This window comes from Papaver somniferum, chromosome 5 (assembly GCF_003573695.1).
Source record: "Papaver somniferum cultivar HN1 chromosome 5, ASM357369v1, whole genome shotgun sequence".
Lineage (NCBI taxonomy): Eukaryota > Viridiplantae > Streptophyta > Magnoliopsida > Ranunculales > Papaveraceae > Papaver > Papaver somniferum.
Window position 1 is genome coordinate 152,767,847 of NC_039362.1, and position 19,024 is coordinate 152,786,870.

Here is a 19,024-nt window from a genome sequence, read left to right on the forward strand (position 1 = left end):
ATATATGATTTTATATAAGCAATAAAAACAAAATTCTGCAAACTAAATAGTTGGAAGCAATTAATAAGATGAAGGTATTGGTTAAGGATATGTTTTCTTTCACAAATAAGTATTTGTAACAATAATTAGAATTGTTATTTATTATGGAATTTGTCAAAAGCCCTAAGATACCTTGATCGCAAGAATATTCCGCTGATTTTTCCATATCTCAACACACTTATATAAAACGATTTAAGCATGAATTCTATCCAGCAAACAACCTAACGTGGAAAGCACACTAATAAAATTTAATTTTTTATATGCATTAGGTTCTGTGAAATCAGGATAATCAAAGCAGTCAAACGTGTGAAAGCATTAATCCGATTTAACAAAGATTATGATTCACTTATGACTATTACGATATGTATCGTTACAAGCAATAATTATAATCAAAATTATCAACGTTTACGTATTGAAAATCCCAATCTAGCAACATAGGTGAAAACAAACTCAACCGATTCCGATATCGACCAAACATTCATATTATATAACAATATTATAGTGAATCATGAACGAAAAAATATAGAAACAAGCTAATTCATTGCACAAAAACATGTCTGGAATTCCAACTTATTACTCATAGCTATGGAATTCATCATGATAATAAATGAAGTAAGAAGATAGAAAAAAATAAATCAAAGCAAACCCAGAAAACGTAAACAAGTGGCTCTCCAAGCGCTCCAACTGTAGTTGTACAAGATCCCCAAAAGATATAGAAGTGTTTTCGTTTTCTATCTTTCCGTGTGATTTTTTGGGAACCATGAAAATTTTGATAATTCCTTCATTTTTGGTAGGTCATTATGAAGTAAAATTCAACACCCTTATCCACATGTTCTCGTTAATGGTCAAAATACTCTTATATTATTTTTTTTCTTAGCCAAGTTCGGCTAGTTTTTTTTCTAACCGAGTTTAATGGAGGTAATTTGAAGAAAGTTCGGTTAGGATAAAAAATTGTGACGTAATCGAATATTGACTAACTAGAGCCTTAGAAAAAAAATTATGACATAACCGAACTCAATATATATGTTTTCAGATAAAAGTACGGTTAGGAGGGAAAAATTACGACGTAACCGAACTCAATATATATGTTTTCAGAGAAAAGTTGACGTGACCGAACTCAATATATATGTTTCCATAGAAAAGTTTGGTAAGGAGAAAAAAATTACGGTTTAACCGAACTCAACAAATAGGTTTGTAGAGAAAAATTCGTCTAACAACAAAAAAAAATCGGTTTGACCGAACTCAATATTTTTTATCTTACAGACTAAACTTCGGTTAGAATTTTTTTTTTTTGACTTAGCCAAACACAACAATTGGTGTTATATACAAATTGAAGTTCGGCTAGAGGAAAAAAAAGAAGAAAAAAAGAACTAACCGAACTTAAAAATTAAAAAGTTCAAATTTAAAATTAAAATTGAAAACTTAAAAATTAAAATAGTAATAATTTAATTAAGTAAAGGGACAATTTAGTCATTTGCTCTTACCAGGACATCCCTTATCCCTTAACAACGACTAGACTAATAACTTAATGATCCAAAAAAAACACCATGACGCCCAAAAAAATCGTTCTTCCAAAAATAGGTCAAGTCCTCAAAAGTCCATAACCAAGAAATCCACCAAACCCATATATGAAAAATACCCTTTTGGAAGCTCTGCCCCAAAAGTTATCGCTAGAGTCCAGAAAACAGCTTCAGATGACCGGAAAATGTTGCATGTCAATGGTCAAATCTAACGGTCATTAACATTAAACCGTTAAGTATGATGGTCAACATAACGGTCGGGGGTCTAAGCTAATCAGCGGAGTAAGTTTCCTGATTAACAAGAAAAAAGTAAAACTAGTACATGAATTTGGAGTCATTTTCTCTCTTTTTTCTGAGGATCGGGCGATAACAATAAGTCGATTAAGTCATTAGTTTGGAAATCCTTTCTCTGATCTTCATCACCTTCCTGTTGTTGCTAATCATTTGTTTAGATTCTCAACATAAATATTTGCACTAGTACCAATATCTTTAATTCTCAACATAATCATTTGTTTAATAATCTTGTGTTGGTCTATCTAATGTTTTAATTCTTATATTCTTTCCTCTCATGTTTTTCAAAACTTCTAACCAGGATATTATTGCTTAATGAGTAACTAACTTTTCCTGTATCTCAATTATGTGTTTGCAATTTGTATTACTCTAATGGCGTTTTCTTTATATATGTTGTGATCAAAGCGTATGATGAGAATGTTGCTACGTGTTTGGAAGTAAGATTGGTCTGTGATGGTATCAGTTGTTTGAGATAGATGAAGATCAGCTCCCGGTTCAACTCAATGAATCAAGTCATTAATGAATCTCTCCTTATAACTTTTTTCAAAAAAATAAATAAAATCAGTTTCAAACAAAAATTCTATTTTCTTATTATTCTCCATGAGTCACTTAGTCAGCTGCAAAATTTACGGTGATTACGTCAACAAATATCCAGTATATTACCAGAATTACAGTGACATTAATCCAAAAAATATTCCTCCTATCTTTACTATTAACCCTAAAGCCTATATTATATTCAAAATTCATACGTGCAACCTTTTTTGCGAAAGCATAAACCCTAAAACTTTTTACACCCAAAAATTGAGGCGGGTAGTTCTAGTCAGTTAGGAGACCTTGTTAACATATTCAAGTAAGCAACTTTGGATTTAGGTGATACCACTGAGGTGGTAGTTTTTCAATACTCCAATAATAATGAAGAAGAAGATGAACACAGTTGGGAAGAAAGTGCTATTGGTAAAATAATTATTGAAGGAAGGATAAAAATAGAATTTGTTGAAAAGTTTATCAAGTTCACATGGCCCTTTGTGACTCCAAAAAGACTAAAAATAATGGAAATAGATCATAGTATTATGATTTTCAAGTTCAAAAACTGGGAATTCATACACAAAGTCATCGAAGAGCGACAATGGAGGATCAACAAACATTTACTAGTTGTTCATGATTACATCCATGATATAATTTACACAGAACATTAGGATTTCCGACTGTTTTGGATTCAACGTAAATACCTACTTCCAGAACACATGAATGTAGTTGTTGTAACAAAAATTGGAGGAATCATGGGTGAGCCGACTACCATTGAGCCAAAAGATGATGTACCTGTTAGCAGTGATCCAGTGAAGGTTTGTGTCAACATAGATCTCTCAAACCCCTTAAAAAGAGGAGTCAAAGCTATCACTAATGCAGGTCGATTTTTTTATTTTTGTGAAAGACACACTAGCCAGAATATGCACAGAATGTTATGTTATCATCCATTCCAAAGGTGCTTATTAGAGCATAGCTCGGTTGAACTCACCAAGCGTTGGTATGTCAAGTTTGGTTGTCATATTTTAGTATCAAACTCATCTAGAGTCGCTTGATTAAATACTAGAGTCAACTTCGTTTAGGTTAGACTGGAAAGTCTAGGAATGTTGAAACATACAAGTATTACTCCGAAGACCCGAAGAATGTGAAGAAGTAGCAAACTACAATGACGACATCATCCTTCCACTTGAGGTTAGTAATATCGACTTGAACTGTTTCATTCCTAACGTATCTTTAAAGTCGTGCTATATTGAAAACATAACTGCGAAGTTGTATATGCTGTACATATTGTATAATACTCTAGTGATGTGACATGAACATAATAGTATGATCATAGTATTAAGGAATTAGACTACGAATATATGCGTCGGCGTAATCTTGAATCACTTCGTAGATATGATATCGACATAATCTTGTATATATTGTTATGATTATATGAATGAGTTATGGTGAATATTTCATCCTAGGAAACAATGTTTTACATTCGTTTAAAGGAAGAATATTCATGAACTTGTTTTATGAATGGAAAGTGAAATAATTAGGCTTATTGGTTCGGCTATTCATTGCAAATCTTTGGATGACCAATATGTGTGAGATGGTAGAACCGATCTTAACTTATGTTATGTATCTTGGTATAAATAATCACAATGCCTGACTTATGATTTGGTATGGCTGGTTTTTATTAATTGGTGTAACCGACCCTAAGTAATCACCATGTGTTGGTCTGTTCGATCCTTATCTCCGATTGGTAAGATTAAAAGTAGTCACAAACATCTTCGTCTCATCGTTTGTGATTCCACAATATCTTCTTTCGCTACCATATGATTAAGATTATTTTGAGGAGATTGATAATACTAGGCTATTCTTCGGGAATATAAGTCTGGTTTATCAATTAGTTCTTGTGCACCTTGATTTATCAAAAGACGGAACAAAACTCGTTGGTATTTCTGCGGGAGACATATTTATCTATTCCAATAGACTTTTCTGTGTGAGACAGTTTTGTTTATCAAGTCTTCGACTTTGGGTCGTAGCAACTCTTGGTTGTGGGTGAGATCAACTAAGGGAATCAAGTGCGTAGAATCCTACTAGGGTTTAGAGACGTAAGGAGCGCAACTGTACCTTGATCAGTGTGAGATTGATCAGGGCTCAATTACATTCCAGTCCGAAGTTCATTGGTAGTAGGCCAGTGTCTGTAACGTCTTAATATAGTGTGGTGTTTAAAGATGGACTAGGTCTCGGGGTTTTTCTGGATTTGCGGTTTTCCTCGTTAACAAAATTCTGGTGTCTGTGTTATTTATTTTCCGCATTATATTTTGTTATATAATAGAAATATCACAGGTTGTACGTTAAATCTATCAATTGGTAAATCCAACCTTTGGTTGTTGATTGAAATTGATTGATCCTTGAACATTGGTCTTTGGTACCGTTCAAGTTACTTCTCTTATATTCAATCAGGCTCGCAAATTCCTATTTGCTTATTGCAGATTGAATTGAGAGATAGAGATATAAAACTCGTTGATATACTTTTCTGTAGATTGAGTATGATTGCCTAGTTTATTCTCTTGAAAGTATATTGGAGTTTGTCTATTCAAATTTCCAAACAAAATATTGGGTGTGGTTGTTGTACCTCCACTTTTCCAATTGGTATCAGAGCAGGCAAACACATTTAATATCTCATAAATCTGTGTTTGTAGCAATCTGATTTCCGTGGAACTACAAAGTATCTCACAAATTACGTACATAGAAATGCCTTCTAAAGTTTCATCAAAGGATAAGTCCTTAGCATATTCTTATGAATACCGAAGTAAAAACAAGAAATTTGACATGGTGTCAGAATCAGAAATGGAAATCACCAGGTCGTTAAAAAAATCTGCCGATATCATTGACTTTCAAAATCCTAAAATCAAGACTCTTGAAGAAAAGAATGATCAACTCATTGATGAATTCGAGAAATCTCTTGAAATAGGACGTGAACTTTATTGCTTTATTGAATCTCTCTCTAACAATATCGAAAAATTAGTTCAAGAAACTACTCTATAGCGTGAAAAGATTAGTATTCTTGAAGATACTGTGAGAGAAAACTCAATTAGAGAAGAACGTTTAATCAAGGCTCATTCATCAGAAATAAACAATCATCATGTTGAAAAAGAGAAACTTGTTGCATCTCTTCGATGTGCCCAAGAACAGTGTAACACCTTGAAAAAGGAAAACTCTGTTTTGATGAGTAGGTCATCCTCTGCACCTTCTTCTGATACTCACAAGGCTTTACCTAGTGTGAATAAAATTCCATCCAAGGAATTACCCACTGTGAATCACTTGAAAAATTCACATATGAAGGAAAAGGTTATGAGTCAAGGCAATTATGTTCCTAATCCACGATGTTGTTCCTTATATGGGAAAAATAATCACTATGCTCTTCATTATTTTGCTAGAAAAAAAAACAAAGGTCACATCTTCATAATTTGCTTCTTTCTACTGTCAATGGAGTAAATCGTCCGACTACTTCTACAGTGAATTTCTTTCCTACAGAAAAACAAAATTATTATAAGAATGATCCCTCTTCAAGAAATCGTCACAGGTTGCAAGTTCGTCTTTATGGTATAAACTCTTGTGCCACTAATGAACACATTACCCGTACTTATAAGAACAAGTCTGGCAAGTCTAAATCGAGAAGATGGAAATCCTTCAACTCTTCTCATCTGGAACCGATCTCTAGAGGTCCTAGACTTAGTCCTCAGAAAATCCCTCCGATGGACTTCAAAGGTTTATCAGTAATTCCTATGTGATAAGTTATAATCAATGGAAAAAGGGGAATACTCAAAAAAAAACACAAAATATTTGTACAACTCATCTCCCATAATTCACAGTGAGAATACTTCTCACTTCTTTACCTGATTCCAAGTAATTTCGTCCTTGTGTCTATCTTGAGAGTTGCAAGGATGATGATGTGGGAGTCTCAAGAATAGTTGTATGTTTTTATGCGTCTTTTTGTTAATTTTATTCGATCCTGATGATCGTATCTCGTGCTCTAATTTGAAAAGAAGATTTCTAAATTATTGAGCCATAATTAACAAGTATTGTGTTTTCTTTAGTTGGATTTTGTTTAATCCTTTCCTCTTCTGTGACCGGTCCACGAACGTCCGTGTCCCCTTCATATGAGTTCATAGAGTTTCCATGACAAGAGATTCATTCTCCTGTTTACAAACATATATATATATATATATATATATATATATATATATATATGTCCTATATTGTGTTATTTCATCCCTAACAAAAACTTATATGGAGAACTCTTCAAGATTTCAAGAGATTGTGAGTTTTGACATGAAGGAGGACACTCAAGGACGTGATTCGGTTCAAGAACTTGTTCTGAAGAAGAAGATGCTTACAAGGAAAGAGCACAACTCCTGGATTGATGAATCTGTCAAGGATTTAACTCAGTTTCAGGGTGATTCAAAGGTCGAGTTTGAAAATCTTCAACTGCAAATAAATCATCTTTTGGATGGTCAGGCCAGAATCCTTGCTAATCAACAGATCTTGATAAGGAATCAGAAGAAACTCATCGTGGACTGCGTTAAGGCTAGGTAACTTGCTTGTGTTGTTGATCGTAAAGTTAGTGTTCTAACTCATGATCATGGGGTTTCCACGGTCAAGAAAATCAAGGAAATCAGCGACACCTTCTATGATGGATTCTTTGAAAGTTATGAAGTTATCAAAGAGCAGTAATTTTGTCTATTGTGTTTTTAAGAAGGATAACTTGGTTTGGAATAGCCATTATTGTGAGTACACATATCTATTACCAACGTTTTCATCTTGCAATGTTTTTAGATTTATTTATCTAAATTCTAAGTTATTTGGAAGATGATTTTTTGCAGTATTAATCTTTATGGTTTTTATATATTGCAAATTGTTATGGGATATGTTGTTTACGTCCGTGAACCTTTACTGTCCCATATTTGTTCAAAAGTTAACTCTATTACATGTCAGTATGAAAGTATTGATAAAAGATAGAATGAACTTTTGACTACAAAAGTTAAGCCTATTATGTCATTATTGATGGAAGATAGGATGGACTTTTGTTCACAAAGATTAAGTCTATTATTTGTCATTGTGCAAATAGTAATGAAAAATAGAATGAATCTTTGATTATTTCGCAGTATTGGTCTTTCCCTGATCCACATCTTTGTGTATGTACTGTGTTGCTCCGTAAGTTCTCTTATGTTAAGCATGGCCAATTGAATTGATCATTTTCCTTGTGGTTAATTCAATTGATATTTTTGGATACAAATTTATGTTTCATGTGATTTGTTAATGTCCAAAGAAATCCTTCTTTTCTTGTAAAAGTAAGGTCGCTCCTGTTGTTCTTTCGGGAATGAAATTTTATGGGGGAGAGTTCTTAATTGAATTTATGCTTAATTGCCAAATCTTTGTGGGGAGTGCGGCTGTGGAATATTGTAGGAGTTATCTTGTATCTTTATAAACTCCTTGATGAATACAGTAAGTTTCGACTATGTGAAATCATCGAAACAAGTTGGTACATTTTTATCTTTTGGTCATGAAGTATCTCTATAACAATTTCATGAGGATCCCACTAGTTTTCGTACCTTTTCTAATTTTTATTGACAAAAAGGGGGAGAATTAATGTGTAGTTCACACTATAAATACATATGGTTTACGGATCATTATGTAAGGTGGAGTGGGTTTCATTGTGAGATGAAGTATTGACTAAGGGGGGGTGATACATATCACCGTAGTATTGTTGTCAAAGTTGTGATACAGTTGAACTTTGATGTTGTGCAATAATACTATGACACTGTATACAATGATTGAGAGCAACTGTTTTCTCATTTTTATTGCTACGGATCTTCAACAACTATGATGCGGAGTTGAACACATTTGGAATTATTGGAGTACTTGGAAGTGACGAAGATTTCGAGTAATGTTGAATAACCAAGGAGATCAAGCATTTGGATGAGAAGCTACAAAGTTTATTTATTTTGTAATCCATATGTATTAATAGTTTTGTCACTAAAATTGACAAAGGGGGAGATTGTTAAATCACTGCTCGGTTGAACTCGCAAGCGTTGCTATCTCAAGCTTGTTTGTCAATGTTAGTGATCAAAATTATAAGTCTAGATTTCTAGTCTACTTATAGTGATGTCTCGGACTAGGATAGATTGTGTAGTTGAGTATTAGACTTCACGGCGTTCATCAATTGAAGACGAAGAACTACTAAGGAGATCTTGTGGAACATCATCAACAAAAGGTATGTGGAGACCATCGATCACTTGGAAAGTATATTTCTACTCTATCTCCTATATTGAGACAAAAGTCGTATTACTATACAGTATTCGATTATGCACATTTGAGATTTCGAGCTGAGATTAACTCGCTTACATATTTCTCGAAATATGTGTTGGTAAGCTTTTGCTTCAACCAAGTTCATCTTATATTCTTGACGAAAGTCAAAATATGATCATGTGAAAATCGCCGAGTAACATCTTACATGGTTTGTGTGATACAATCATTTGGTGTAGACTTGGAATGCTTCGTTATGATTATTTCAATAACTTGAAAATTGCTTTGATGCTAATAATGTGTGAAAACGTCTATTGCCATCCTCTAAGAAATTTTCAACGATTGAAATAGAGTTTAGAATTGTTGGATTATGAACATAGTGTGCATTCTTGCATGTAGGTGATCCATGACCGGAACTATAGTATGCATACCCGTATGCGTACTTGTAGTTGTGAAATTCCGTGTACCAAGTACACATACCGGTACGCATACTTCGCGAACCCAAACCCAGACCGGCTACTTAAGTATGCGTACCCGTTTGCATACTTGAGTGGTTAAAGTTCTAAAATTGGTTTGTTCATGAACTAATACATTTATATATTAAAGAACGCATTCTTTGCAAACCGTGGCTATAATGTTCATGAATTGATTCGAGTGAATCAAACCGATTTTGCTTCAATTGCGTTCTTGTATACTTCTATGACAATATAGCAATTGACTAACTCTTTAACTAGTTTCATTTGAGTCATTTGAACTAGTCATGGTTAAGATGAATAAGGTTGATATGAGAGTGTTCATATAGCTTACCTAGGTTAACTACCGTTGAGCCAACATGATGTACACGTTTAGGTACAGTTACTTCAACCTAAATGAAGGTACATTTAATTTGTATATTACAAGCTAAGTTCGATCTAACGGTTGAAATATATTAGCTTGAACCTAATCAGGTTTTCATCGAACGATGAATATTGAATGCTTTGTTACCAAGGTAACTTAGATTGCAAACGCTGATTTGAAAACTATATAAGGGAGAACTCTAGCAACTGGGAAACCTAATATCCCCACACCTCCTCTGTGATACTATTTGCATAAGATAGAGTCGATTCTCCTTTAACCTTAGGTTTTTCACGAAACCCTGTAGGTTAACGACTTGAAGACTTCATTGGGATTGTGAAGCCAGACCCAACTATTTTCTCTGTAGTTGCGTGTTCTGATATTACCTCTTCTATCGTGATTGAGTATTATGTTTGCTAAGATTTGCTTGAGATTTATCTCCGATAGGTAAGATTAAAAGTAGTCACAAACATCTTCGTCTCATCGTTTGTGATTCCACAATATTTTGTTTCGCTACCACACGATTAAGATTATTATGAGGTGAATGATAATACTAGGATGTTCTTCAAGAATATAAGTCCGATTTATCAATTGGTTCATGTGCGCCTTGATTTATCAAAAGACGGAACAAAACTCGTAGGTATTTCTATTGGAGACAGATTTATCTATTCCAATAGACTTTTCTGTGTGAGACAGATTTGTTTATCAAGTCTTTGACTTTGGATCGTAGAAACTCTTGGTTGTGGGTGAGATCAGCTAAGGGAATCAAGTGTGTAGAATCCTGCTGGGGTTCAAAGACGTAAGGAGCGCAACTGTACCTTGATCAATATGAGATTGATTAGGGCTCAACTACATTCCAGTCCAGAGTTCACTGGTAGTAGGCTAGTGTCTGTATCGGCTTAATGCATTGTGGTGTTCAAAGATGGACTAGGTCCCAGGGTTTTTCTGCATCTGCGGTTTTCCTCGTTAACAAAATTCTGGTGTCTGTGTTACTTCTTTTCCGCATTATATTTTGTTATATAATTGAAATATCACAGGTTGTGCATTGAATCGATTAATTGGTAAATCCAACCTTTGGTTGTTGATTGAAATTGATTGATCCTTGAACATTAGTCTTTGGTACCGTTCAAGTTACTTCTCTTATATTCAATTAGGCTCGCAAATTCTTATTTGCTGATTGTAGATTGAATTGAGAGATATAGATATAAAACTCTTTGATATACTTTTCTCTAGATTGAGTTTGACTGTCTAGTTGATTCTCATGAAAGTATATTGGAGTTTGTCTATTCAGATTTCCAAACGAAATATTGGGTGTGGTTGTTGTACCCCCATTTTTTCAGATTTCTTGTTGGTTTTTGTATCTTGTGAATTGTGTGCACAAACCTTGATCGGCTGGGATCCAACTAGAATCGAATTTATTCTGTTGATTAATTTCGTGAGATCGGCATTCTCAATATATCTCTTTGAGATCTATTTTGATTGAGTACGAATCTATACTTGACTATTTCGGTAGATAAAGTTAGATTGATCTAACCAGACAAAGAAGTTTATTAGATTAAACATAAGATCCTTTGTCAAAGACTCATTATATAATTAGCAAAGATTGATTAGAGTGGTTAACAAACAGATTCTTCCTTTGCTGTTTTGCATACGATCCAAAAGACTAGCTATTCACGTACGTGACTCTAGATGTCGAAGATGCGGGGATACTTAGGGAACTAAGTAGCTAGGGGTAGTCTGCTTGGTATCAACTATACGAAGTTGGTTTAGATTTTGTATAGCGGCTTAATTATGAGAGTATTCAAAACCGGACTAGGTCCCAGGATTTTACTGCATTTGCGGTTTCCTCATTAACAAAATCTTGTCGTGTCTTTTACTTTGATTTATACATTATAATTATTTATTATAGTAGAGTAAAATACGTGTATACATTAACTCCGCAATACTTGATAGTGATCCTATAGATTTTGGTTATTACCAATCTATTTTCAAGTAACATACTTCGTTGTTGTATTGTCTCGATATTGTATCCATACTCAATCACACAAGTTATCTTATTGTCATATTGTCTCTATCTCGTATGCATAGACGATCACACGAAGTGTGAACCGAATTATCATATTGTCTCGACTTTGTCCATAAACGATCACATTCGGTAAAGGACTTATAGGTTGAAACAAAATATTGTGGTATATTTGGGTACCCTTATCTTTTCAGTTGGTATCAAAGCAGGAAAACACGAAAAGATCTAACAATCTGTGTTTGGTGCGATCCAACCTTTAAGAATTGAATCTAATGGATGATTCAATTAACATAAAGCAAGAAGATGGTGATATACTTCATAAATTCAATTTGTTTTCATATCCTGATAAACATCTTAACACTGTTAGTTCACTAGTTGAACACAACTCAGGGAATATTAACCATGATCTGTTAATAAGTAAACATATTCCCGTGATGCACAAGTCAGATTCAGATGACAGGGATGAGATTAAATTTTTCATAAATCTTGATGAAAAATATAATCTAACAGATAATATATATTATCCATATGTCAGAAGGATTATCAAAGATTCTTTGATAAAAATCAGGTCTCATAAATAAACCGTGTCTCAAGAAAATCTTGAAATTCATGAAGCTCCTGACATGATGATAATCACATCTAGTTTATGTCAAGATGAAAATACAATTGCGTTTTCTCTTGAAACTGAATCTGAAATTCTGACAATGATCTTAAAGTTATAAAAGATTTATTAGTTATGACAAGGATATGTGATTCTATCTCTCAGAATATCTTAACTAATAAACAACATTTTGATTCTAATAGGTTAACCACTTGCAAGAATCAAAAGAGACGGTAAAAAAAAACTGTCATTTATTGTGACAAGGATTATCTCTCTGAAAGTGACAAAGATCATCTTAAATGCACACAAACAAATGATTTCAGATCATGTTGTTTTGTTAATGATATTTTATCCAAATCAAAATCAAGGAAACAATCTCATCAAGAGATGTTGTCATATTCCAAGGAATATCTGGGTCGATATAAGAGTTCCGCTCAACTCATGATTCAAAAGGTTTCCAATCACACTTACAATCCTGGTCATACTCGAATAGATCTATATTAGGTAATTCAGGTTGTGACTTACAGATGTGTGAAACCTATTCTTGGAATTGTTCCAGAAATGAAGATATTCGAGAACATCAAGATAGATCATGTTCTTATGAGCCATTGAGATCTCAATTCAACAACTAAGCCTTTTGATCGGAACTTCCTAAAATTTTATACTCAATTTAAATAAATGGAAAGTTCTTAAAAGAGCACCGGGAACTTATGAAAAGTATAAAAACTATACCTGATCTATCTGTTTCATGAACCGCTTGAGTATTTTTCTAAATTTGGATCCTTTTTTTATTTAGAAGAATACTTTCGATCTTAGGAAAGTTCATGATAAAATTGTACAAGATATATTCGGACTCTCTTGACAATAATATTTCGAAAAATTCTTCTTGATTTTATTTCCGAATTTGCATATTTTCACGATTCTTTGATCAAATAAAATACCTTGTTAGGTGTTTTAAAACTTGGAAACCAAGTTTTATCTGATATGTAAAACATCTTAAGAACCGATCCTTTCCTCCACAATCAGTCTACGGTTCAAGATGAGTGAAAATATTGTTGATATTAATTCCCAATCGCAGAAGCTTGAAACTCTTCTTCCCACTGTGATTAAGTGCTATTTCTCAAAGGAACACAAAAGGAATCAAATATCTTTTGAGCTCATGCTTATACTAATGCGAGGTTTCGAAATTGCTCGTGAACAACTGGAAGCTTTTGTAAATAATGAGGAGTGGCTCGAGTCAAATCTTCTAAAGTTGATTGTGGAGGTGAATCTTTTGAAGAGGATACTCAACCATTTGAAAGAAAAGAGAAGACTCAAGAACTTGAACACTGAAGAAACCTCAGTGAATAACCAGAGCACTTCTAGGGATTAAGTTATATGCTGTAATACTTGATCCATAAAAATAGACATCAATGTTTTTATTTACTTCAATTATTGTATAAGGTATACTTTTGAATAAAACTATCATTATTTATGAATAAATTATTAATTTTTCTTGTTATAGTTACTGATTACATAGACTTTCAATGAATGTTTATTGTTTTGCTATGTGTATTCGGTTTATGGATGTCTGATTTCGATTTTCATTAACCTTAATATTTGATCTCATATGATTTTGAACCTTATGGTTTGTGTGGCTTTTTGGTTTAACGGGATTAAGTTCTACCCCATATTGGTAGGCTTTATCAAATGAGCACAAGTTGTTCCTATTGAAACTCATATGTGAAAAGTCACAATATGTTGAATCAATTTACGTTTACATGATTTGTGTTTAGCATAACATATGTGTTTTGGGTTTTCAACTTTTGTTATTGGCCTGCATTAGTTAAAACTGATTCAACCGTTCTCTGGTAAAGTTTACTTTTGTTGTTGTTCTTTTGTTCTTGCGAGAGGATGAAAACACACTGGGGGAGAGTTCTTATTTGAACTTGCACTTAATGATATATCTTTCTGGGGAGAAGAGGCTGCGGAATTTGAGGTAACGAATTTGTTAGTTAGTCGTTTTCCTGTTAAAAAAAGCCTGTTTATATTGCATAAATTTTGCTTTTACTTAATAAAATTTCGGTACAATTGATATGTTCCATTATTTTGTGTATGGATGTGTGTGTGATTCAATTGTTTCCGGTTAAAAAAAACTGTGTCAATTTATTTGGCTTATTGTTTGGTATCTTCTTTATTGTTGGGTATCAAGTGGGTTTGCTTAACGAAATTCGGTGTAATTGCGGCGCTATAATGTTTATGATTGTTTAAATTGCTTACGGTTAAGAAAATAATTATGCAAGTCAATTTATTTTGGTTGTATGTATTTTTTATGGATTAACAAAATACGGGATCATTTGTTTAGTCCAGTTGATTCCGGATAAGAGAAACTAAGTCAATTCTGATCTTAGTTATCAAATTAGAGGATTCGGTTATTCAAGTCTAATTAAATGCATTGAGAAGAAAAACTAGTTAACTACCTAGTGTTCATCTTGTCTAAAGAGAAAGGTATAAGTTATTGTTTGAATAATTAGAGCCCGATGAGAGAAATAAAGTTAATTATGATCTTTATTTTGGTCTTATCGAAATAAGCAATTATACATATGCAATCGGTCTAACAAGGGAATTAATTGTCTTAGTCTATTTGTTAGACTATTATGGAAACTTGCTTTGGGAAATTGTTTCCTTCATAATATATTAAAACTAAATTACTTGTAGTTTCGTGTAAGGAGTGGCCAAATCACACAGATCGAAAAGGAGCAGAGGACCTTTCAAAGGACGAATAGATCTTGAAATCCCCACTCTGAAGCCATCAAACTTTCCAAGCTGCTGACACCAATGGTTCTCCACTAAGTTCTACGAAGTGTAAAAATCTCGTTGAGACGGAACAAACTCGTTCTTCTCATGATCAATAACTTTACCTTTACTTCGGCGAGCGTATTCTCAGACGATCCGCCAGAAATTACCATTAGGCTGGAACATGCCTCACTGAGGATTGAGAAGAAAAAGCACCTCGTACTGGAAAGAATCTAAAGGATAGTAAAAGGGAAGACAAAGTCCCGCCTCTAAATGGCCCTCAGTTACGATTATCTCGTTAGGGATACAAGGAAGCTTGGCGATTTACTTAGTCAGAGTTCCGGCTTGTCCCCCAGGGCTAGCAAAGGATACTTTAAATCTTTGCAGGCTATACTTAGCCTTAAGATTCTCTAGGTAATCAGCGTTAGACATCTCAGACGTCCTTCCAAATCTAGAAGGTTTAGATACCGACCTATTACCAGTGTTGTAAAAGAAACAAACACACCCAGAAAAGAAAAACGTCAGAACAATAAACTGAAAGAAGGATATGACAAATTTGCAAAAGATAAAAGCTCTGAGATGATGACGATGAACCAACAGAACGATCCAGTAATAGTGTCAAAATATATTAATGAAGAAAACAACCTTAAAAAAGGAAAAATAATAACCCTTACAGTCTTGGAGGTCAAGATGGAGAACTTCTGCCAGACATAATAAACCTTTTCATGAGATTCAGGAAGTTAATGAGGAACAAGAAAAGACAGAGAAGAAAGAAAACAAAAAAACTCTGACTCAGCAAAGGGAAGAGAAAATTAAAAGCATAATTCTCTATCATAAGAAGATTTTATAAACCTTAGGACAATAAACCAGTGCCTCAAGTCCAATAGGTAAAATCACATTAAAGGCGGAAACGTGGCGGGAATCTTGGGACGTGGCGAAGGAGAAACGATCATATATTTTCTTCCCATCATACCCCTGGTAAGACGAAAAGAAAAGGAACAAATTATGAGGGCAAAATAGTCAATTGCCACGTGTAAGCATCACAGAGGCGATCTCATGATAAAATAGTAAGGAGGATGCACCGAATCATACTTAGAAAGGTGATTGCATCTGAGTCGAGATATCTGCTACATCGCTATATGCATGACGCGTGTAAGGAGTGGTCAAATCACACAGACGGACAAATCTAAAAAGATTGAAATGCATTTAATGAAGGATCATAAGAGATGCGATACAACTGTGGAAGAAAGTTCATCATATCATAAACTCGGATGAAGGACGATGTAAAAATACGATCCGAAGAAGGCGTAGTACGATACCCTCCAAGTAGGAGCAACACGATGAATAGGAAAGGCGAGATAAATCGGAAGGAGAGTCGATATACCTCGAAGGATAATAATGGATAACTCATCTGAGTAATGATAAGATATACGAAAGGGTCACCAGTTCAGCGACATCGGGTCACACCTTCACGAGTCTAGTCTCTCTATAATTATCAGTCCATGTATAAGGAAATGTACATGTAATCTTAGATGGTCTTTCTACATAGAATTCTAGAGAGAGATCTAGAGAAGGAAAGAGTTAGAAGTCTAATTGATATTTTTAATTCATTCAAGGGTAAGACCTTGAAAATAAAGAGATAGTTTCTTTCTCGTGGATGTAGGTTTACAAGGCCGAACCACGTTATTTACATCTTATTTACCTTTGAATCTTGAGTTAGTAACTTTATAGTCGTTAAATTCACTTGGGTGTAGTCATTAGAAAACATGCAACTACAGGTTATCTAAAGTGGTATGTGAAACCTACGTGCTTAACTCTTATAGGTTGTTTACAAGTCTTTTAGATTTGTAAGATCCTTTCACTTTGTCCTTATTTGATCGAACCTTTGCCATTTTGTGACAAAAAGGGGGAGAAATATATGGATCAAACAAGTGATTTTTAATTACTAAGGAAATGGCAACAAATCTTTAAGCAACTGAACATCAACAAATCTTTAGATAAGAAGTTTCTTAGACATTAAGACCTTTGAAAAATTCTTTATCGTCCCCGAACTCCTTATCGTCAACAGCCATTGGAACATAAGGTCATGCAGAAAGGAGTCAATTTTAACAAACCTTATTGACTGATGTCAAACCAGGGCCTTCTGAATTTCAAGAGTCCTAAAAACAATAGCCTTTATTTGTTGCATCTCCTTTCTTGTTTCCTTCAACTCTTCAAGAACACCAGAAAACTTTTGAAGATTTGAAGGGACATCCTTTGGTTTCATCACATTCCTCCTTTTTCTTTTCAAGGAAGAGGGTAACGGAGATTTATCTTTTTCCTTCATTATTGATGGCTTAACAATCATATTAACCTCTTTTCTATCAGAAGTCATAAGGCTTGGAGTCTCCATACAGATATGGGTTTGTGAGATAAATTCACAAAGCAAGCTCTTCAAGCAAACTTGTGATAAAAAAGAGTTTTTTTCAAGGAAAAAGGAATGTAGGGTTACAGATCCTTTATACAAAGTAGGGAGATTCACGTAAGCACAACTCTCAACCCTAAAGAAGGCATAATTGTCGATTTTAACCCTCTTTTAATGAATTAAAATATTGAGACCTTTGTTCAATACCAATCTAAGATATGAAAATATCTATTAGAGCACTGCTCGGTCGAACTTGCATGTGCTGCTATCTCAAGCTTGTTTGTTAATGTTAGTGATCAAAACTATAATTCTTGATTTCTAGTCTACTATAGCTAAGTCTCAGACTAGGATAGAAAGTATAGTTGAGCTCAAGAACTCCATGGCGATCATCATACAAGACGAAGAACTACTCAAGGAACTGGTGGAACTTCATCGACTAAAAGGTATGTGGAAACTTGAACTTATCTATCACTCAAAAGTCTATCTACTCTATCTCTTACCTTGAGACAAAAGTCGTTTTACTATATAGACTTTGATTATACACATTTGTTATTGCGAGCCGAATTTATCTCACTTATCTATTTCTCGAAATATGTGTTGGTAAGCTTTTGCTTTGGCCAAGTTCATATTTACCTAGTGAAGAAAGTCATATTATGTTTCAATCACTTGAAAATGTCTTTGACGAAAAATGGTTTGTGAATAAGAACTATATAACGTCCTCTAAGAATGTTTCAATGATTGAAATGAGAGTTTAGATTATATAACCTTTGTTGGATATAAGCATTTTGTGGTAACACATATATGTATAAGTCTTTATTCCTTGAACCAAAGTATGCGTATTTTGTTGATCAGGAAAACCGGAACAAAAGTCCGCGAACTGTCGGAGGTTCTCTTCCCGAGAAAATCTGCAAGAGTTTGTAAACTTTTACAAACTTATTCCGGGTACTTAAGTCCGCGCACTTAGGTTGGTTATTTCTAAAAACGATTATTCGTGAACTTATACTTATATTAATTAAGGAAAGCAAGTTTGCAAACCGTGTCTATAAAGTTCATGAATCGATTCAAGTGAATCAAATCGTTTTTGCTTCGATTGTGTCTTGTGTACTTCTATAAGATCTAAGCAATTGAAAAACTCTCTAACTAGTTCATTTGAGTCATTTGAACTAGTTATGGTGAAGAAGAACATGGTTGATATGAAAGTGCTCATATGGATAACCATTTGGTTAACTACTGTTGAACAAACAAATGTACATATTTGGGTACGTTTACACAAACCTAAAACGTGCATTTGATTTGTGTGTAACAAGATAAGTTTTCGATCTAACGGTTGAAAGATATTAGCTTGAATCTAATCAGGTTTTCATCTGACGGTGAATATTGAATGCTTTGTTACTAAGCTAACATTGATTGCAAACCCTGATTTGAAAGACTATATAAGGGAGAACTCTAGCAACTGGGAAATCTAATCCCCACACCTCCTGTGTGATACTAGTTGTATAAGCTAGAGTCGATTCTCCTTTAACCTTAGGTTTCTACCGAGACCCTGTAGGTTAACGACTTGAAGACTTCATTGGATTGTGAAGCCAGACCGGTACTACTTTCTTATAGTTGTGTGATCTGATCTTGCTGATTCTATCATATTGAGTACAATCGTAATTATTGGCTTGAGAATGATATCTCCGATAGGCAAGATATAAAAGTAATCAGAAACA